Source organism: Notamacropus eugenii, chromosome 6 (genome assembly GCF_028372415.1).
Source record: "Notamacropus eugenii isolate mMacEug1 chromosome 6, mMacEug1.pri_v2, whole genome shotgun sequence".
In the NCBI taxonomy this organism is placed as follows: domain Eukaryota; kingdom Metazoa; phylum Chordata; class Mammalia; order Diprotodontia; family Macropodidae; genus Notamacropus; species Notamacropus eugenii.
Window position 1 is genome coordinate 371,666,632 of NC_092877.1, and position 22,824 is coordinate 371,689,455.

Sequence of the window (22,824 nt, forward strand, 5' to 3'; positions counted from 1 at the left end):
CTTAGACGGTCAGTAGGTAAAATGTGTGGGAGCTGGGTGAGAAAGGAGCATGGTTGTGACCCAGTGGCCACAGAGGCAGGGGAGCCACTGCTTCCAGAGCACTCAGCCTACAGACAGTGCAGAGATGGAATAGCTTATCAGAGAGGGATTGCAGGGATCTCCTTGCTGACACTGAGACAGGATTCTCTTACTTTGCCCTTACTTCTGGGTGACAGTCCTAGATGGCTATCCTGGGGCCAGGATGAGTGCTTGTGGTCATTTACAGACCAGAGCATAGACTAGGAGAGAAGTAAACATCTCTTTTTGGCTCATACCATATGGAAGAACTGAAAGTTTACAGGTCTCTTGGTATATCTCTGAAAACAGCTGCACAAAACCACTTAATCTTGGGACAGTGCATCTTTACTCTGGAAGAAGAGTCCTAATTTAACAAAGAGCTAAAAAGTCAAAAAGTTGGCTGGGAAAATGAGAAAACAGCAGGAAAAAATCGGACTATAGACTCTTACTTTGGTGACAAGGGAGATCAATAAATACAACCAGAAGACAACAAAGTCAAAGCACCTACCTCCAAAGCTTCCAAGAAAAATATGAATTGGTGTCAGAGCATGAAAATGTTTTAAAAGGATTTTGAAAATCAAACAAGAGAAATAGAGGAAAAACTAGTAGAGAAATGACAATAATGTAAAGAATCATGAAAAATAAATCAACAGCTTCCTAAAGGAGAACCCCCAAAATGCTGAAAATAGCACCTTAAAAAAGATTAACTCAAATGACTAAAAAGGTCTGAAAATCTAATAAGGAGAAAAATGTGTATAAAAGCAGAATTAAGGGAAGCAGAAGTGATTTTAAAAGATATATGACCTAGATGGCACAGTGAAAGCAGGGACGAACATAAGCCCTACCACAAATTCTTTCAGATACCTCTAAAAGGTGAATCTGAACAAATTTTAGAGTTGTAGAATCCACTAGGAGACAGTGTTGCATATTTCCATCTCAGGACAGCTCATGAAAGACTTTGGGAAGGATCTGTTATACAGGGTTGGGGGAGCACAGAGAGCACAGATTGCACTAGTTCAGACTCCACCATAGTCAAGTTGAGTGGAAACAGCCCTGAAACAGACTGAAGCAGAAGCAACAGTGTGAATTCTCAAAAATATCAGCACAGGACAGAAGTCCAGTGGAATTAAGTGAGGGAGAAGAGCAGGATATTGGGTAACAGCATCAGTCACTCCTGAGATTATCAAACCAAAGATTAAATGTTTGAAAGTCATCTATTTAAACTTTCAGGAGCCAAGATGGCAGAGTAAAGTGTAAGAGCTCTCCTCCTCCCCTTTTTGCCTTGGAAAAACCCAGAGAATATTTCCCCAGGAAATATCCTGGAATAGTGGAATCAGCAGAAGAGGCACAACAATCTCTCAGCTTGGGAGGCTAGGGAGATCGTCGAGAAGAGTACTTCTTGCTGTGGCTGAAGGGGAGCAGTGCAGGACTGGAGGTATCACAGTCAGCCCCAAATCATTGCATTGGAAGGAGATTTTGAGTTCAAGGAGGGTGGAAAATGTAAATGCCAAAAATAAGAACCCAGGCATGCTTTAACACAGCCAAGAGAATGGTGTAAATACAGCACAGAGCGGGGCTCACCAGCTGCTGAGCCTGTGCTCTAGCTCAGCCCTAGGGGAGGAGGATAACACCTGCAACCAGACCCCTCCTCCACCTTATGCCAGAAACTTCAGTGCAGCCCCAAAGAAACACTGAAATGCTTCACCTAGCCTCAACCTTGGCATATACCCGCCAGCTCAGCACCAGGTAAGCTGCAGCATTATATATTTTCTACGTGAAGAACTAGAGGTCACAAGACACAAAGTCACTAATTAGAACTCATGTTCTCAGCACAAGAAATATGGGATGGAATCGTCTGTGCCACAGAAGCAGAGATCTACTTGAAAATCCAGGAAAAAGGCAATCACCTAAGCAAGAAGGAAATCAGGAAACCAACGACTATAGAATCTTATGATGTGGACCTAGAAGACCAAAATACAAATTCAGAAGAGGACTGCCTTGACAATGTACCCACATCTGAAAGTCAAAGTGGAGTGTGAACTTGTATCAAGGTCAAAAAGCATTCTTGGAAGAGTCTAATAATAAGACAAGGAAAAGAAATTGAAGGAATTAAAATAGGCAAAGAAGAAACTAAGTTATCATTCTTTGCAGACAATGTGATGATATACTTAAAGAATCCAAGAGAATTAAGTAAATTGGTTCTTGGTTGAATGGAGATAGAAAGAAATATACCTTTTCTCTCAGTGGTATATGGCACATACACAAAATTTTAACATGTACTAGAGCATAAAAACCTCTCAATGCAGTGCAGGAAGACAGAGATAATCAATGCTTCCTTTTCAAATCACAAGGCAATAAAAATTATGTGGAAAAAAAGGACCATGGAAAAATAGAACACGAATTAACTGGAAACTAAATAATCTTATCCTAAAGAATAAATAGGTCAAATAAAAAATCATAGAAGCAATCAATAACTTAATTCAAAAGAATGACAATAATGAAGCAATCTACCAAAACCTGTGGGATGCAGCAAAATCATTTCTTAGAGAAAGTTTTATATCTCTGAATGCTTACATGAATAAAACAGAGAAAGAGGAAATCAATGAATTGGGCATGCAACTGAAAAAGCTAGAAAAAAAACAAATTAAAAACCCCCAATTAAATACAAAATTAAAAACCTTTATAACCAAAGGAGAGATTAAAGAAATTGAAATTAAAAGAACTATTGAACTAATAAAAAAAAACCTAAGAGTTGGTTTTTGGAAGACAATAAAATTGGTAAACCTTTGATCAATTTGGTCAAAAAAAGAAAGAAGAAAACAAAATCACAAATATCAAAAATGAAAAGGGGGAAACTCACTTCCAATTAATAAAAAATTCAAACAATAATTAGAGATTACTTTTTCCAAATGTAGGCCCATAAATTTGACAATCTAAGTGAAATGGATGAATATTTTTAAAAAATACAAATTGCCCAAATGAATACAAAAGGAAACAAAATACTTCAGTAACCTCATCTCAGAAAAAAGAATTTGAACAAGTAACCAATGAACTTCCTAGGAAAAAATCTCCAGGGTCAGATTGATTCACAAATGAATTCTATGATACATTTATAGAACTATTAATTTCAATATTATATAGATTATTTGGGAAAAATTAGCAAAGAAGGAGTCTTACCAAATTCTTTCCATGATGCAGATATGGTTCTGATATCTAAACCAGGAAGAGCCAAAACAGAGGAAGCAAATTATGGACCAATTACCCTAATGACCATAGATGCAAAAATGCAAAAAAAAAAAAAGATATTAGCTAAAAGATTACAGCAACTTATCACAAGAATGATACACTATGATCATGTATGATTTATACCAGGATTGCAGGGCTGGCTCAGTATTCGGAAAGCTGTCAACATTATTCATCATACCAACAAGAAAAAGAACACAAATCGTATGATTATCTCAATAGATGCAAAAAAAAAAAAAATCATTTGACAAAATACAACACCCATTCCTATTGAAAAAACTGGGGAGCATAGGAATAAATGGAACCTTCCTTAAAACAATAAGCAATAACTACCTAAAACCATTAGCAGGCACTACATGTAATGATGTTAAGCTGGATGCATTTCCAGTAAGATTGGTGGTGAAACAGTGGTGTCCATTTTCATACAATTGTTCAATATGATACTAGAAATATTAGCTTAAGGGCAGCTAGGTGGTGCAGTAGGTAGAGCACCAGTGCAGGAGTCAAGAGGACCTGAGTTCAAATCTCACCTCAAACACTTGACACTCACTAGCTGTGTGACCTTGGGCAAGTCACTTAATCCCAACTGCTCCATCCTGGGTCATTTCCAGTCATCCTGATGAATATCTGGTCACTGGAATTCAGATGGCTCTGGAGGAGAAGTGAGGCTGGTGACCTGCACAGCCCTCCCTCACTCAAAACAAAGTCAAGTGCAAGTCATGTCATTATTTCTCTGATGGCATGATCTTCTTTGGCAACAAAAGATGAACACACAGAAATGTTAGCTTAACAATAAGAGAAGAAAAAGAAGTGAAATAGTCAAAAAGAAACTAAATTATCACTCTGTACAGACAACATTATGATATACTTCTAGAATCCTAGAGAATCAATTTAAAAATTACTTGAAATAATAAATAACATTAGCAAAGTTGCAGGATACAAAATAAACCCACAAAAATTATCAACATTTCTGTGTGTTGCGAACAATTCCCTACAGAAAGAGAAATAAAGAGCAGTCACATTTAGTTACTATAGACTTTATAAAATGTTTGAGAGTGTACCTCATAAAATAAACCCAGGAATTATATGATCACAATTACAAAACACTTTTCGCACAAATAAAGTTAGATCTAAGTAATTGGAAAAACATCAGTTGTTCATGGGTGGACTGAGCCAATATAATAAAAATCACAATTTTACCTAAATTTATTTACTTTCAATGCCATATTAATCAAACTACCAGATAATTGAGAAAAGTCATCTGGAATAATAAAAGGTTCAGAATATAAAGGGAACTAATGAAAAGAAATGGTAAAGAAGTGGCCTAGCCCTACCACTTCTCAAATTGTATTGTAAAGCAGCAACTATCAAAACCATTGACTACTGGCTAAGAAATACATGGTTACATCAGTGGCATAATTTAGGTTTACAAGACAGTAGTCAATTATTATAGCAGCCTACTCTTTGATAATCCCAAGAACCCCAGTTTCTGCCATAAGTACTCACTGTTTGATAAAAACTGGTGAGAAAACTGCAAATTTGTGTGGTGAAAACTGGGCATATACCATTGACTGACGCCGTATACCAGAATAAAGTCCAAATGGTTACATGACTTGTGTATAAAGACTGATACTATAAACAAATTAGGGGATCAAGGAATAGTCTATTTGTGAGATTTATGGAGAATGCAGAAATTTATTATCAAACTTGAGATAGATAACATTATGAAATTCAAAATGGTAATTTTGATTACATTAAATTGAAAAGATTTTTCACAAACAAAGACAATGCAACCAAGATTAGGAGGGAAGCAGAATACTGGGAAATAATTTTTTTCACTAATGTGTGTTATAAAGGCCTCATTTCTAATATATATATAGAGAACTGAGGCAAATTCACAAGAATGCAAGTCATTCTCCAATTTATGAATTGTCACAAGATATGAACAATCAGTTTTCAGAAGAAGAAAATAAAGCCATATAAAGTTATATTAAAATGCTCTAACTCACTATTGATTAGAGAAACCCCTTTTAAAGTTACAGTAGACACTTTAAAATATTGGAGTTTCTGCCAGCCAAAACAAACCCAGGATTATATGAACACAATTACAAAACACTTTTTGCACAAATGAAGTCAGATTTAAGTACTTGGAAAAAATCAATTGCTCAAGTAGGACAAGTTAATGTAATAAAAATGATAATTCTATGTAAATTAATTTACTTATTCAGTTACATACCAATCAAACTATCAAATAATTATTTTATAGACCTAGAAAAATAATATCAAAATTCATCTGGAGTAACAAAAGTTTCAAAACATCAAGGGAATTAATGAAAAAAAAATGCTAAGGATGGCATCCTTGCCATACCAGATCTCAAGCTGTATTGTTAAGCAGCAATCATCAAAACCAGTTGGTATTGGCTAATAAATTGAGGGATTAGATCAGTGGAATAGGTTATGTACACAAGCCATAGTAGTCAAAGAATATAGCAGTCTACTCTTTGATAAACTTAAGGGCACAAGCCTTTGGGATAAGAACTCATTGTTTGACAATACCTATTAGGGAAACTGGATAATATTTTGATGGAAACTACGCATAAACCAATTCCTGAAATCGTACATCAGAATAAAGTCCAAATGGGGACATGATCGAGATATAAAGTATGATACCATAGACCAATTAGTGAAGCATGGACTAGTTTACTTGTCAGATTTATGAAGAATGGAGAAATTTATGATCAAATAAGAGACAGAAAATACTATAAAATGAAAAATGGATAATTTTGATTACATTACATTGAAAAGGTTTTGCACAAACAAAGCCACTGCAACCAAGATTAGGAGGGAAGCAGAAAACCGGGAATTTTTGTAACTAGTATCTGGGATGAAGGCCTCATTTCTAAAATATAACTGAGTCGAATTTACAAGAATACAAATTATTCATCAATTGATAAATGGTCAAAGGAAATGAATAGGCAGTTATCAGAGGAACAAAGTAAAGCTATCTATAGTCATAGAAAAATTGTTTAAATCACCATTGATTAGAGAGATGAAAATCAAAACAACTCTGAGGTATCACATCACACCTGTCAGATTGGGCTACATGACATACACGAAAATGACAAATGTTGGAGAAGATGTGGGAGAGTTGGAGAAGTAATTCATTATTGGTGGGGCTGTAAGTTGATCCACCTATGCTGGAAAGCAATTTGGAACTCTGCCTAAAGAATTATAAAAATGTGCATACCCTTTTACCAAGTAATATCATTTCTAGGACTGAATCCCAAAAAGATCATAAAAATGGTAAAAGGACCCACATGTAGAAAATTATTTATACCAGTTTTCTTTGTGGTGGAAATCAAGGGGATGCCCATCAATTAGGGAATGGCTTAACAAGTCATGGTATATGAATGTAATGGAATATTATTGTGCTATATGAAATAATAAACATGTGGTTATTAGAAACACTTAGAAAGACTTATATGAACTGATGCTGAGTGAAATGAGCAGAACCAGTAACAGCCATCATGTTCTAGGGCTATTTCTGATAGACTTAACCCTTCACAGCTATTCAAGGACATAAAACATTTCCAAAGGATCCTTGATGGAAAATGCATTCACATCCAGAGAAAGAACTAGAGAATCAGAATGCAGAATCAAGCAGACTATTTTCTCTTTTGTTATGTATTATTTTATTTTTGTTTTTGTCACTTTTTTTCCATTTGTTTTATTTCTTCCGTGTACCATCACTGTTAGTTAAATTGGGCATTGTGTGTACTTTACAAACTCATAGGATGCAACAGGCTTATCTTGGCTATAAAGCAATTTCCAAAATCATCAGGGAATCCTCAAGACGTAAAATCTTTAGCTAACAAATCCCATATGCCAGTTCCTCTTAATTAGCCAAATAAGAAGTGTTTAACAGCAATTTCGAACAGGCACTTAAATATTGTGGACAATGGGTGCATATTAACACAAGGTATGAGTTTGCTAAAAATTCTAAGTAGAACAATATTTCCAGAATTTGCTGCTCATCTTGTAGATATCCATCATGAAACCCCATCTGGTCTACTTGCACGGTAATAACAGATGTTCCAAAATGCAAGAGGTATGGAATTGTAAAATGTAGTGTTATTTAGACTGACTGAGGAACATTTCCCTAAATGGATTGAAGGGACATGATTCTATAGTTAATGTGATTAGAATAGCCTCAAGAAAATTGTAGTCTATTATCTCCACTTGAAAAAACTCATATTTTATCCATTTTAATAAATCTAGTTAATTCTAGTTTCACTGGGCAGAAGATTGTACAGATTCACCAAAATGAGTATCATTCATACAAGGGAATTTTCTGTTTACTCTTTAGTGTACCTACGTAATTAAGGTGTCATACATGGTTCAAAGTTATCAGCAGTTTGTGAAGCTGGTATTTGAACAGAATTAAAAATGCCTTTTTAAATATTGTCCAAAATGTTTATTTTGAAGAACTAAAGATTTGCTCTCCTCCCGCATCAACTGATTAGAGTAAAAAAAAGTCTTAGAAAAATGTGAATAACCAAAATATCAGAAGGAAATCAAATAGGTTAATAAGGCCTTTACAAAAGACTGGAAGGCCCCATGCCTTCCTTTAGAAAAGAAGTATGGTTTGTGAAAGTAGTATGTTCATGTCACTGATGAATTGCAGAGGCAGTCAAAAGTATTTAAGGCTTATGCGAGTGGCAGGGAGAAATTATTCATTTTAAAAATAGATTAGTAAGAGAACCAGCTTACTGTATTATATAAGGTAGGCCTTTTGAACTAAGATCACACAAAGGGCTTCTAGATGACAGAAGGTACAGATGTCCCTGGAAGATCTGGGTGCAAAAATTAAGAACATTAAGAACAGGTCTACAAATAAGGGAAAAGGAAAATTGGCTAACACTTGCAGGAGGTCAAATCAAGTCCAATACCCCCTTTCAAGTTGCAGCTTAGTGGATCTTTCTCTGGCATTTGTGAGAAAGAGGACGAAAAACCTCACAGGATGTCTGCAGAACAATGCATCGTGGAGGTAAACTTAAGAGGACGCAAACAGATTTAACACCCGTTTTCTTAAATATTAGCAGTGCTAAATGGTAAATGTCCTGTATCATCATTGCATAATTTAAAGGCTCTGAGAGCAAAATGATGTATTACCCTTCTAAAACACAAGTTGTATCCCTTTACCAGATAAGGGAGGGGGAGCATTCCTTGGACAGCTGTCCAACAATCATTCACATGGGTTTTTAGTCCCCTAGTGATCCCATCAATGGCTACTGCCCACAGGACCATCCCTAGATGTACATTTGCCCACCAAAACAAAGATGTTCCTAGTACCCATTAAGATCTTACTCTTTTCCCCATTTTCTTTCACTCCATCAAAGTTTCTCATATTTCAAACTAAATCTTAGATGTAAACCTAGGGAATGCCTTACTGATCCCACAAGATTTGTTTTCTCTGTTCCCTGAAAGGCTATGTATCCCCTGGTCTTGTGTAGCCCTAGCTGTTTCTAGAAGCCAAGTTTGAGCAGCAAGCTACATGAAAATCTTCACATAAATCATCAATCCCTCCCTGCCCCGTTTCAACTTGTACTAATTAGAAACTATAAACCTTGACACCTTAAAAGAAGAGATTCTAGTCTGAAGATACTGGTATTAGTTTCCTTTAGTAGAAAGAGATGCTGGATTTGCCACCTGGTGGATTAAGGACTTTATTGTGGGAGTGAGGCCTGGGGCCGAATCTGGGCTCATGGTTGTCAATCTTGAGTTTAGACTCAATTTCCTTGGCTTGTTCCTCCTTTCCTTTGTCACATTTCTCATCATGTCCTTCTCTTGAAGATTGTGTATTCTCTGTAGCTTTGAGTTGCAATTTTGTGTCCTCACCTTCATATAAGACAATATGATCCTTGCGCTTGTTTGGGTGTGCTAAGGGTGCAGTAATGGTGACTGGAGACCCAAAGATGTCACTGGTCTTCCCACTGGGGGATTCAAACGATATCAAGCCTGCACAGGAGTAAACTCTTCAAAGATACCAATTTCTTTGCCTCCTGGAGGATGTGACCTTTTGAGAGTATTCTGAGATTCCTCGGAGGCTCCAGAGATATTAGATGCCCTTCATTTGATCTGCTTGAAGGAATAACTTCTTCTCTAGTTCCAAAGAGATTGCCTGAGTCTCCTCCAGGGGGTTTTATTACCCTGGAGCTTGGCTTGCCCCCCTTGTTCTCCCGCCCCTGGAACATGTTGGCAGATGCAGTGGCAGCAGCACTCCTCTCGCACTGCAGACCAGCACGGTTTCCCCTCAGTTTTTCTTATTTGCTACCAATGTTTTCCTTCCTCCAGGAGGATTAAAAATGTTTGATTATTCAAAATAAATAAAACTTTATTTTAAAAAGGGATTATACTACTAAAAAAGAGAAGAGTGGTCTGCTTTTAGATAAATTGTATTCAGTGTTAAGTTGAAATATATCCTTACAATAAAGAGCAAGCAAGTTACAAGGCTAAATATTAAGATAAATGTTCCTAAATAGTAGTTAAAATGCCTTAAGTTATTCTTGTACTCACTCACCAAAGAATCTTTAGATCTGAAATTCTGTTTCCTAAGTGGGCTTCCTCTTAGGTAGCCAAGTAATCTCAGGCTTGAGGTTAAATAGATTTCCACTTCATTTAAGAAATAAAGAAACTGGGGATTAAAAATATAAAATGTCTTGCCAAATATCACACAGAAAGGAAGTAAAAGAACCAAGAATTTCATTGTTTTCTTGTTTCAAAATCCACTCAGTCTTTTCTCTACTCTACCACATGGCTTTCCTGATGGTGGGGATATTGAACAGCCTTTCCAAAAGTCTGGTAGTGGGATGACCTGTTGCGTGTCTCATACTTAAAACCTTTCCTACTGAATTGGATCTGCTAGAGTTTGTTCTCATTAAGCATGAAATTTGAGGCCCCCATGGTTACCTGTATATCTCAGTTAGGTATCAGAAATTCAAATTTCTCAATTGCCTACTATGTTCTTGGGGCAATACTAAGAGCTGGGAATTAGAAAGGCAAAATTCAATTCCTGTCCTCAAGGAGGTTAATGTATAAACTATATATATATATATATGTATATATATATATATATATATATATATATATATATATACATATATATATATGTGTGTGTGTGTGTGTGTGTGTGTATACACACACACATATATGTATATATGTGTGTGTACATATATGCACATGCTTGTATGTATACACACACATACACACACATTCTTTCTTTTAGAGAGTTAGATTTTAACTGAGACTTGAAGAAGGGCAGGAAATCCAAGATATGGTGTTCAGGAGTAGGAGAATTTCAGAAATTAGGGGATATTCATTGACTATGAGCAGAATCAGGTAATGGAGAGTCTTACTGACAAGCAACAAAGAAGCTAATGTCATTGAATTGATGAGTACATGGGGGTTGAAGATGTGGGAAGATCAGGACAATTTTAAACAGGTAGATTATAAATGGTTTTGAATTATAAAAAGAGAATTTTGCATTTCAAACATGCAAGAATTATGTTTACTGCTTATGATAAACTAATTCCTTAGAGACTGAGAACTCTGGGTGAAGTATTGGAATATAATGCAGTAGCCTCCATGAGACTATGCTTGATGAATCTTGCCATTGTTAGTCAGTTGCTTATTGCAGTGTTTCTTGGGCAGAAAATGAATGAGGTAAACTAATCAATTTCTTGCAGGAAAAAAAAAAGAATGCACATTTTTTTTCCTTTTACTACTTAAATAAACTAGTGTTATAGATGCTTGGAATTTTCATAATGTTTCCATATTTCTTTGTCCTAAAAAACTGCATTTACTTTATTCTGCAAGATACTAGGTATGCACAATTTGACTATTCCACTTACTGATTTGCCATCTTCACTGAGTAAAGGTAATGCTGTTTTATTCTTTATCTTCTCTTTTCTGACAACAATAAAGTTTCCATCTATCACTTTTATATGCTACAGTCTTACAAATCGTGACATGGGTCCCCTTTGTAAGTATATGATTTACGAATCTTTCTCTTATTTCTCGCATCACATAGAAATTTGCCACAAAAGACCTGTGTTTCTTTCACTTCGTGCTTATTTAAAATCTGACATTACCTGCACTTAAATATTCTCTCAATATTTTATTTTAGGAAGCTGTTCTCAATATTTCTGTTGACATTAGTTATCAAATTATTGTATCATTTGCTGAATGATATAAGGAATATTACTTAATAAAAACTTTTTAAATTTTCATAGTCTGTCCTGTCCATTTTCTATAATATGCAGGGTAACTCAACAAAATATTATTATAAAATTCAAAAAGCACTTATTTAATTTTACATATATATTTGGAACTAGAGTTAAATTAGTTTAGGGAATTTTTTTTTATTATTCAGCAAGTTGGCATAGTGGGTAGAGTGCCAGATCTGAAGTTGGAAAGACATAAGTTCAAATCTGGTCTCAAACACTTAATATCTATGTGACCATAGGAGAGTTACGTAATATCTGTATGTCTCAGCTCTGTCATCTATCAAATGAGGATAATAATACTATGTACCATGGTTGGTTTGAGGATTAAATGAGGCAACATTTATAAAATACTGGATACAGTGTTTGGAAAACAGTGAGTGTTATATTGTTGTTGTTTGCCAGTTTTCTAATTAAGGATTTCTCTATTAAGAAAAAAAATGTGTTCAAAAAGCTTGATAAATAGTAAATGCTTATCAAAGTACTTATTTCCTTCCTTTATTCTTTTAATCCCCCTCAAATTCCTCATATTTCCATATGTCCTATACCTTTACAAAAATATTTCATACTACCAATAATATTTGCCCATATAACATAAGCAATAGGAGACAGTGACACAAAAAATAATGCTCGAAATCACCAGCAAGAAAAATGTACATGAAAAAAACTTTAGAAAGTCATTTATGATTTTTCTTTTCTGTTTACCTTTTCATGCTTCTCTTGATTCGTGTGTTTGAAAGTCAAATTTTCTATTCAGTTCTGGGATTTTCATCAAGAATGCTGGAAAGTCCTCTATTTCATTGAATGACCATTTTTTCCCCCTGAATTATTATACTCAGTTTTGCTGGGAAGGTGATTCTTTGTTCTAGTCCTAGGTCCTTTGACTTCTGGAATATCGTATTCCAAGCCCCTAAGTCCTTTAATGTAGAAGCTGCTTGATCTTGTGTTATCCTGATTGTATTTACACAATACTCAAATTGTTTCTTTCTAGCTGCTTGCAATATTTTCTCCTCGACCTGGGAACTCTGGAATTTGGCTACAATATTCCTAGAAGTTTCTATTTTCATATCTCTTTCTGAAGATGATTGGTGGATTCTTTAAGTATTTAATTTTCCCTCTGGTTCTAGAATATCAAGGCAATTTTCCTTGATAATTTCATGAAAGATGATGTCTAGGCTCTTTTATTGATCATGGCTTTCAGGCAGTTCCATAATTTTTAAATTGTCTCTCTTGGATCTATTTTCCAGGCCAGTTGTTTTTCCAATGAGATATTTCACATTGTTTTATGTTTTTCATTCTTTTGGTTTTGTTTTGTAATTTCTTGGTTTCTCATAAAGTCATGAGCTTCCATCTGCTCCATTCTAATATTTCAAGAATTATTTTCTTCATTGAGCTTTTGCACCTCCTATTCCATTTTGCTAATTCTGTTTTTTAAAGCATTCTTCTCCTCATTGAATTTTTTTTACCTCTTTTGATAATTCAGTTATAGTTTTTTTAAAGGTGCTATCTTCTTCAGCATTTTTTAGGTCTCCTTTAGGAAGCTGTTGAGTCACTTTTCATGATTTTCTTGCATTGGTCTCATTTCTTTTTCCAATTTTTCCTCCACCTCTCTTAATTAGTTTTCAAAATTCTTTTCAAGCTCTACGATGGCCTGAGACCATTGTATATTTATTTCAGAGATTTTGGATGGAGAAGCCTTGATGTCCTCTGATGTCATACTTTCTTCTTCCTCATCCAAAATGATGGAAGCAAATACCTGTTCAACAAGAAAATAGCCTTCTATAGTCTTACTTTTTGCCCCTTAGTGGGCATTTTCCCAGCCAGTTATTTGATTTTTTGTCCTTTATCGATAAGAGGGTATAATCCAGAATCCTGTGAGTTCTCAGTTCCTCCAAGGTGGCACAATCAACTCCTCTCCTGGCCTGTACACTGGGAGCAATCAAAAACTTTTCTGCCCAGAATCTGAGAGTAAAATTCTCTCTGTACAACTGTCTCCAAATCTGCTGCCAGTACTCACCCTCACCTTAGGGCCAGACTTGGGACTGACATTCAAATTAGCTGCTCAATTCCCCCAGGGGCTTTAGGTGGACTCCAAGGCCAAACTCAAGGCTGAAATTTAGATCAGCTGCTCCATTACCCCAGGGGGTTTAGGTGGAGGGCTCCTAAAATGGAAGTTGACACTTCAGTGGCTGCTGCTGGTGGGGCAGGCCACATTCCCTTCTCACCCAGATGAAAAGGCTTTCTCACAGACCTTTGAAACTTTCTTTGGCATTTGTGGGTTAAGCAATGTGGGAACTGCTGCTGCTGGTGGCTCCCCCAAACCTGTTCCAGGTCCTGTCCCTGCCATGCCATGCAGCCCATGCAGGGCAGTGCTGTGCTCCACTCTGGCCCAGTGTGATAGACCTTTCTGGTCAGCCTTCCAGGCTGTCTTGGGCTGGAAATTGCTCTCAAGCAACATAGTTTTGTTGCTTCTGCTGCTCTAGAATTTGTTTAGAGTCATTTTTTGAAGGTATTTTCTGGACTATGTGGGGGAGCTTCTATAGTTCTGTCTTTCTACCCCACCATCTTGGCCCCACCACCCTGGAAATTTCATTAAGAATGCTTGAAAGTCCTCTATTTCATTGAATGAATGCTTTTTCCCCTGAAATAATATACTCAGTTTTGCTGGGTAGGTGATTCTTGGTTTCAATCCTAGCTCCTTTCACTTCTGGAATATCATATTCCAAGCCCTTCTATCTCTTCATGTAGAATCTGCTAGATCTTGTGTTATACTTATTGTATTTGCACAATACTCAAACTGTTTCTTTCTGGCTGCTTACATTTATTTTCTATTATATTATTAATCAATTTTTAAACTAGGATCTTGTTTTTCATCTTTCACTTCCTCTCAGGCTATATATCACTTGTTCTTGGGCAGAATCTCATCTTTCTAAGAGATCTTATTTCTGTTTGAATTGTAAACCTCTCGTGTTCTCATTCTTTTCGCATTTGTAAAATGTGCGTAGTGATAGTCACACTAATTATCACATAATGTCGTTGTAGAAAAATGTTCGTTAAACCTCTCTCTCCCTCTCTCCCCCCCTTTTTCCTCTATTCTCTCCTTCTATACTCCTCTGCTGCTCAAGAATCAAGAACCGCATGATCCCTAAGAAGCTCATATGACCCATACCTGCTGGCTATTATCATGTATACCTCTTCCCATTCTCAGTCAAATTTCTTGAAAAATCACACTCTTGGTCCCTCTACTTCCTTTTCTCTTTGCTATCTTTCTTCTTCTACACCTTCTACAATCTGGATTACACTCTAATCATTCAACTGTCACTGCCTTCTCTGAAATTATCTTAAATGCCTTACATATAATATATACTAATATATCTTTTGAAAGAGTATTGAAATGAATATTAGCAAGTCAAAGTGTATTACATTGTTTTGAGAAAATGGATTTTCATGAAGTTATCTATTACATCTTTTTTAGTGTAGGGGAGTATTGCTGGATAAATCTTAACAGGTTATATTATTTTAAGAAATAGAAATGAATTGATATATAGTCAAATTAATAGGATCATAATACCATATATCTAGAGGTGTGAGGTATATCAGAACACATTGGGTTCCCCTTTTTCATTTTAATGTAAGCAAACTGAGAATCTGGTGTCTGACAGAGATAAAGACAGACTCAAAGTATTCTGGCTACCAGTTCTTTCTTCTTTGCAATATATCATCCTATCTTCCATAATCTCATCCATAAACAAAATAAAAGACTTATCATTTCTCACAAGAGAATGAAAGAGAAAAATGGCCTTGACTGAATCTTTCTTTTGTCTCCTTTCTCCCTTCCCCTCCTGCCCCCCCCAGAAGACATATAGTTCTTTTTGTAATGAAGTAAATGAAAATTTTGTAACTTCAGTTGCATAAGATATAATAGATTTTAAGATAGACAGATTTTAAAGTTTTGCCTGATAAATGCTTATTTCCAGTAGAGTCTGTCCAGTTCTAAATGTACACAAATAATACAAATGTATACAAATAATCCTAAATAATTCTGATAAGTTTGAATATTCTCCATTTTTAATGTAAAAACATCTATCTGGAAAACTTTAGTGACCTTGACCATCTGACTACTTCCAAGAAATACTACACCTAACATACTATGTCTTCAAGCAACATGGAAAAATTACTCATTTGAATGAATTGGAAATTACAGGTGGTCAGCTAGGATCTAATTATTCTTCAATCCCAGAGATTTATGACTTTTTCAAGTGAAAGGCTGTGTGTTCTGGTCTCTAAAGTGTTATAACACTCTGTATTTTAGTTATACATTCATGTTAGGAAATTCAGGAATATGAAAGGCAAAATATCATAGAGAACACAGAGTCATTCCCTCTCCCTCCTCTTCCCAGTCTGTCTCTTCTTCATTTTCTCACTTCCTCCCTCTTCTTTGTCTATTTGATATCTGCTAATAATTTGTGACATATTAGTGATAATTCTAACACTCAAAAAGTTAAGAAATTGAACCTCTATTTTACATCTAATTTTTAACTAAGTTTCTTAGGTAGCCCATAGGAACTTGATAGATAGTGATGGTAAAGTCAAAAAATATATAATATAATACAAACTATTGAAGATCTTGGATAAGGAGATTTCACATAAATTAAATTCAATAAACATTTATTAACTGGCTACTGTATGCCAGGCACTGGCTTAAGTGGCAGGTTTATTAAAAGAGGGAAAAAAAGTAATCCATTCCTTCAAGGACCTTGTAATTTAACGTGGGGAAACAATATACTAACACATTAATGAAAAGCAAGCTATATACAAGATTAATAGAAAAAAGAGGGAAAGTGCAGAGAGATTAGGAAAAGCATCCTTTAGAATATGGAGTTTTAGAAGAAATCATTCAGGTCAGTAGTCTGCGTGGAGCAGGATCAGTGTTCTAGGCATGGAGGACTCCTAGAGGAAATGCCCACAGTTAAGGCTTGAAGTTTATTTTCATGGAACAGAGTGTCAGCATACCTGTCATGAAAAGTGTACATCTGAGAGTAAGGGGTAAAAAGACTAGAGAGCTAGCATGAGGATAGATTATGAATGGCTTTGAATGTCAAACAAAGCATATCGTATTTGATTCTGGAAATAATAGGCAGTCAATGGAGTTTATTGAGCAGGGAGGATGACACGATCAAATTTGTCCTTGAGGAAAATCACTCTAAAGGGTAAATGGAGAATGAATTGGATGAGCAAGAGATGTGAAAGAGGCAGAACCTTCAGGAGGCTATTGCAGTAATTGAGGCATGAAGTGATGAGGGTCTGCATACAGAATCAGTGACTGAGAAAAGGGAATGTATTCAAAAGATATTGCAAAGACTTTGGCAACAGCTTCAATATGGGGGATGAGAGATAATGACTCTTGGAATTCAAGTTTGAGGGACTAGGGGGATGGTGTTTCCCTCTACAGCAACAAGGAAAGTAGAGGGGAAGAGAAATTAGAGAGAAGGATAATGACTTCTGTTTTGGACATACTAAGTTTTACATGTTTACTTGATATCAAATTTGATATGTGTTAAGACAGTTGGAGATGCAAAATTGAAGGACATTAGAGAGCTTGGTACAGGAAAGGTATATTTGAGAATCATCAACATAAAGAGCATAGTCAGATCCATGGGACCTGAGTAGTTCAACAAGTGAAATAGAGATGGAGAAAATAAGAGGACCCAGGAGAGAAACTTAAGGAACACCTACTATTAGAGGGCTTATTCTGGAGGAAGATCCAACAAACAAGAGGACAGAGCAGTGATCAGATATGCAGGAGGAAAACCAGGAGTGATTGATATCTTGAACACCTAGAAAAAGGAAAGTATCAGTGAGGAGTGATCTGTACTGCTGTACCTTCAAAGGCTACAGAGAGGTCAAAGAGAATGTGTATTAAGCAAAAGGCCATTGGATATTGCAAGTAAGAAATTATTATTACCATTGGAGAGAACAGTGTAGGTGGAATTATTAGTTTGGAAGCCAGATCGTAAGGAGTTAAGAAGTAAGTAAGAGGAGAGAACATGGAACACCTATTGTAGATAGCCTTTTCAAGGAGTTTTGCTATAAAGGGCAGAGAAAAAAACTGGAGTTCTATCATTAAATTTCTATAGGAAAATTCCGTTTGTGAAGGATAGGAAGCTCTCAAGAATAAAATTCTGAAGACAGAAAAAGAAACAATTGCAACATGGGAAGAAAAGGAGAATTAGTTGTCTAGAGACTGATGTGTAAGCTGGCACAAATGTTGAGGAAAAATGAAACAGAAAATTTTGGAAGAGCTGTAAAAAGACAGGCAGTGTATCCTTGATAAAGAAGCGGAGCCCTACTTTTCTCTTTGTCTCCACTCGTGCTAAGAGAGCTTTCTGGCTTCCTCAATCCTACTTAATCTTCAGCCACACAGTTTGCATCTCAATACCATGCTGTTAGGTAACTAGGTGTGCTCCAATCCGGGACGACCTCGAGGGCAGGGAGACTCCACCCATCAGGTATCTCCGGGGGAGAGGCGGAAATACCCGAGCTAGCCGAGCTAGCTCGGTCTGACCTTCTCGAACCCCCGCTGTTCATGGAGGGCCTCGTAAGACTCTAAGATTTAGAAGTCCCACTTTTACCCGCCCGAGACTGTCCACACGGATTTGAGCTTCCAGTCCCAACATATCCCCTTCTTTGTTATGCGCGGAGCGCACCTGGCTCTAGAGCAAACAGTGGCTGGAGGCTGAGTGGATTAGGAAGGCCTTTAGCATATGAGTACCTTACAACAAGACTTCATTCACACAGAAATCTGCAGCTAGCACAACTGACAAAGGGAGGCATCAAATAAAACAAAGATGAAACTAAATGGCTGAGTTACAACAGGGGAAGTGCAATCAACTAAAATCCCAAAGCATATTTTAAGAGAAGCAGGTGGTGTAGGCGCCTTACATCACCACTCCCTTAATCTTGCAAATGGATCTATACAGGTGGAAAATTGGTCACCTCCTCCCCACCCAAGTGTCCTGGGTTTGTGATATCAAAGTCCTCATTCAGCTGGCGAAAAAAGGATGCCTAGATGGGAAACTGTCAGCAGCAGTGTCTGCGGTTGTGATGAGGGCTGCTTCCTCTCTGGGCAGCAAGGTTAAAGCTGTCAGCAGCAGGCTCAGGTGGTGTATGATCCTTCTCCGGGGTCTCTGGGCTCTCCAGGGTCTCCGCCTCCTGCGTCTCCGTCGTCTCCGACCTCGGTTCCCACCTACGGATCCTTCTAATGGGAATCCACGCATCACCTTTTCCTGTGGAGACACAAACATACCCTCGACCCCCTATTAGTATCTTAAAATGTCTCATAGCTGGAGTAGTATGTGCGCTCCTTGAGACAGCTGTATCAGGCTCTGATTGTATTAGGCCTCTTGATCTTAGCTCTGATTGTATTAGGCCTCTTGATCTTAGCTCTGATTGTATTAGGCCTCTTGATCTTAGCTCTGATTGTATTAGGCGACCTTTTCCCCTTCTTTGTTTAGCGAGGATCGCCTTCAAGGTAAGATTGATAAGAATGCATACTGGCTCTTTACTTAGGTATAGCTGCTGCCAGGTGCTTACAAATGCTTCATTAACATCTGTAAGGAACCTGACTTTCCCAGATTTTTTCTTTATAACAAACACAGGAGCATTCCAGGGTGCTAATTGCTCCTTAACCAGTAGTTGTAGTGCCTGGAGTTTTTCTGGAGTCAAGGCCCAAATCGGGGTGTCTGACTTCCAATTCAAGGGTGGGAACTCCAGTACAACAGCAATGGCCCTTACTAAAAATTTGATAGCTTCATCCCGAGGCGGCTCATAATGTCCCTGCCCCAGATGTTAAAACTAAGTCCTGGAATCACCAACGGCCATACGGTCCTTTGGCGATCCTCTGCCTCCCACTTTACTGGGTGCATTGTCTCTAAGGTATTTTGGCACCCTCCTATTCCCCACACTGGTCTCTGGCTTTCTTTAAGCTTCCAGTGCCTTAAGGGAAGGGCAATAGCTATGGGAAGCTGATCCTGGCCCCTCCCTGTACTTATTTCTTTCTGCCCAGGGGTAAGGCAGGCTCTAGCTAAGCTCTTCCAGTCATTAGGAGTCAGAACGAACTGACCGCTGAGAGTTTCAAGCATGGCTATAACAAAGGGTGAATTAGGGCCATGCTTGGTACAAGCCTCTTTAAGAGTCGCCACTCTCTTCCACTCTATAGGTATGTGGCTCCTCCGAACCCCACCGGGGACACTGGGGTCCGCTATTTCTAACACAGGAAATGTCCCTACATCTTCTCCATTCTCTATAGCCTTTCTTATTCCTTTTTCCAAACTGGACTGTGGCCCTGAACTGTCTGACCAATGGAGCAGGTTATAAGGAGCCGCGGAGGGAAGGCACGGCGTATTCTCCCCTGCCTCGCCTTTTCCATCCGCTAGATGGAGCTCCGGGTCTATTTTTTCTTTACGCTCCTTAACTTTCCGCTTAACTTTCTGCTTGCCTGGACTCTCTGTCCCTCCCGTGTTCTCCCCTCCCCTCTCTCCGCTTCCACTCTCATTCCAATCCCGCCCTGGCCTCTCCGGCCCTTCCTTGCAAAATTCTCGGAGGTCGTTTAACTCTATTGTGACCCCCGCCTCCCTGCATTCCCTGTGAAGTTTCTCAGCCCAGACCTCCTGTTCCTCTGGCTTTATTACTGGCAATTGATTCCTCATCCCTGCCCTTTTCCCAGGGGTTTGGGAAGCTTCTCTCCCCTTTCTCTCCTTCCGAATCTAGGATTCGGGACTCACTTCTTTCACAGCCCCTTCCGGGTGTACCCCAAAAGCACCCAGGATTATCTACGCTCCCAATCCCTGTTGGGGCGCCAACTGCCAAGCCTAGAGGCCTGTATTGGGCTACCCGAGTCTTCCTTACCTCACCTCCCGAGGTCTTCGGCTGGCCATGCCGGATGCACGTATGAGAGAAAGGACGTTCCAGAGTCAAACAGGGGTTGAGCTTTATTACAGGGTTTCGGTTACAAGTGCAGGGGGATCTTCTTTCTTAGGACGAAGAGGGGGAGATTTCCTAAGAAAGCTAAGCTTAAGGGATTGGAAGTAGAAGTACAAGTGGGGAGAGAGGGGGAGGGGAGAGAGGAAAGAAAAGAAGCGGAGCCCTACTTTTCTCTTTGGCTCCACACGTGCTAAGAGAGCTTTCTGGCTTCCTCAATCCTACTTAATCTTCAGCCACACAGTTTGCATCTCAATACCATGCTGTTAGGTAACTAGGTGTGCTCCAATCCGGGACGACCTCGAGGGCAGGGAGACTCCACCCATCAGGTATCTCCGGGGGAGAGGCGGAAATACCCGAGCTAGCCGAGCTAGCTCGGTCTGACCTTCTCGAACCCCCGCTGTTCATGGAGGGCCTCGTAAGACTCTAAGATTTAGAAGTCCCACTTTTACCCGCCCGAGACTGTCCACACGGATTTGAGCTTCCAGTCCCAACACTTGATAAAATTTGTATTGGTTTAAAGTTTGGGAAATCAATTAGAAAATACCTTGAATAAAATCAGTATGCTGTTTGTTCTCTTTAACCCAGGAATCATATTAATGTGCTTAGACCCAAAGGTGGAAAAATTAAGATCCCACTTATTCCAAATTTATATTTCCAAAACATCTGTAGTAATGAAAAGCTAGAAACAAAAGTGTGTACATCAAAAATTGAGAAACTGTAAACTACAATTTCCAAATATATGGTAATATCACTTTTTAAAAACATGAAAAATATACAGAAGTAAGAGAGACTTGGGAAGCATTTTTGCAAAGTAGGAAAAAAGCAGAAGCAAAAAATGATGACTATATGACAGAAATGCAAATCACTTAAAAGAATAAACTTTGAAAAATTCTAAAAATCAAACTTGGTCCCAGGGAACAGATTATAAAACTATCTTCTTCCTCTGTCTGGAGAAGCAGGGGATTACAGATGCCACTGAGGTCAATTCTGGTATGTAGTTTCTGTGATTTTTTTTTTATTCTGTCCCTTCCATTTCTTAATCCTATGGCCTCATAACCCTAGTATGTTAAGTGATTACTATTAATCATTTATGTGGGTTTTAAATTGTTCAGCGAATTAGATGTTATGTCCCTTACACAAACGCTGGGTGAGTTTCTGAAATTCTATGTAATTCAAATCTGTCATCTGTAAAATATGAGTAAAGTGTTAAACAACTTAAAAGTCACATACAACTCTAAACCTATGGACTTTAAGGTCTCTCTAGCTCTAATTCTATGACCTTGTTCTTCACTGCATAAGGCATTCCATCTTCAGACAATTTTTTTGCCTTTATTTGAAAATTTCATCGGATTTGGACAATTAAGATAATTTCAGAGAAGGCAGTGACAATAGAATGATGAGGATGTAATCCAGATTTTAGAGGGTGTAGAAGAAGAAGGTGAGCAAAGAGAAAAAGAAGTAGATGGACCAAGAGTAGAATGCTTTTCAAGAACTTTAGCTGAGAATGGGAGGAGGTATAGATGACAATAGCCAGCAGGCATGTAGGATCATGTGAGGTTCTTGGGGTTCTTGATTCTTTTTTTTAAATTTATTTATTTAACTTTTAACATTCATTTTCACAAAATTTTGGGTTCCAGATTTCCTCCCCATTTGTCCCCTTCCCCCACCCCACAACACCGACCATTCTGATTGCCCCTATCACCAATCTGCCCTCTCTTCTATCATCCCTCCCTTCTCTTGTCCTCATCTTCTCTTTTATCCTGTAGGGCCAGAAAACTTTCTATACCCCATTACCTATATTTCTTATTTCCTAGTAGCAAGAACAGTACTCGACAGTTGTTCCTAAAACTTTGAGTTCCAACTTATCTTCATCCCTCCTTCCCCACCCATTCCCTTTGGGAAAGCAAGCAATTCAATATAGGCCTTATCTGTGTAGTTTTTCAAATGACTTCCATGATAGTTGTGTTGGGTAAGACTAACTATATTTCCCTCCATCCTATTCTGCCCCCAATTGCTTCTATTCTCTCTTTTGATCCTGTCCCTCCCCAAGTGTGTTGACTTCAAATTGTTCCCTCCTCCCATTGCCCTCCCTTCCGTCATCCCTCCCACCCTGATTATCCCCTTCTCCCCCATTTTCCTGTATTGTAAGATAGTTTTTCATACCAAAATGAGTGTGCATTTTATTCCTTTCTTTAGTCGAATGTGATGAGAGTAAACTTCATGTTTTTCTCTCACCTCCTCTCTTTTCCCCTCCACTAAA

The 22,824-nt window shown here is 37.9% G+C and overlaps 1 protein-coding gene and 1 pseudogene across 1 annotated transcript in view; one reads left to right on the plus strand and one right to left on the minus strand.

The window, feature by feature from the left end:
- LOC140510235 (ephrin type-A receptor 6-like) overlaps positions 1–22,824 on the plus strand; it is a 331,776-nt gene that overhangs the window by 130,478 nt on the left and 178,474 nt on the right. The window lies entirely within an intron of this gene.
- Positions 8,971–9,556, minus strand: LOC140511806 (jupiter microtubule associated homolog 2 pseudogene; annotated as a pseudogene).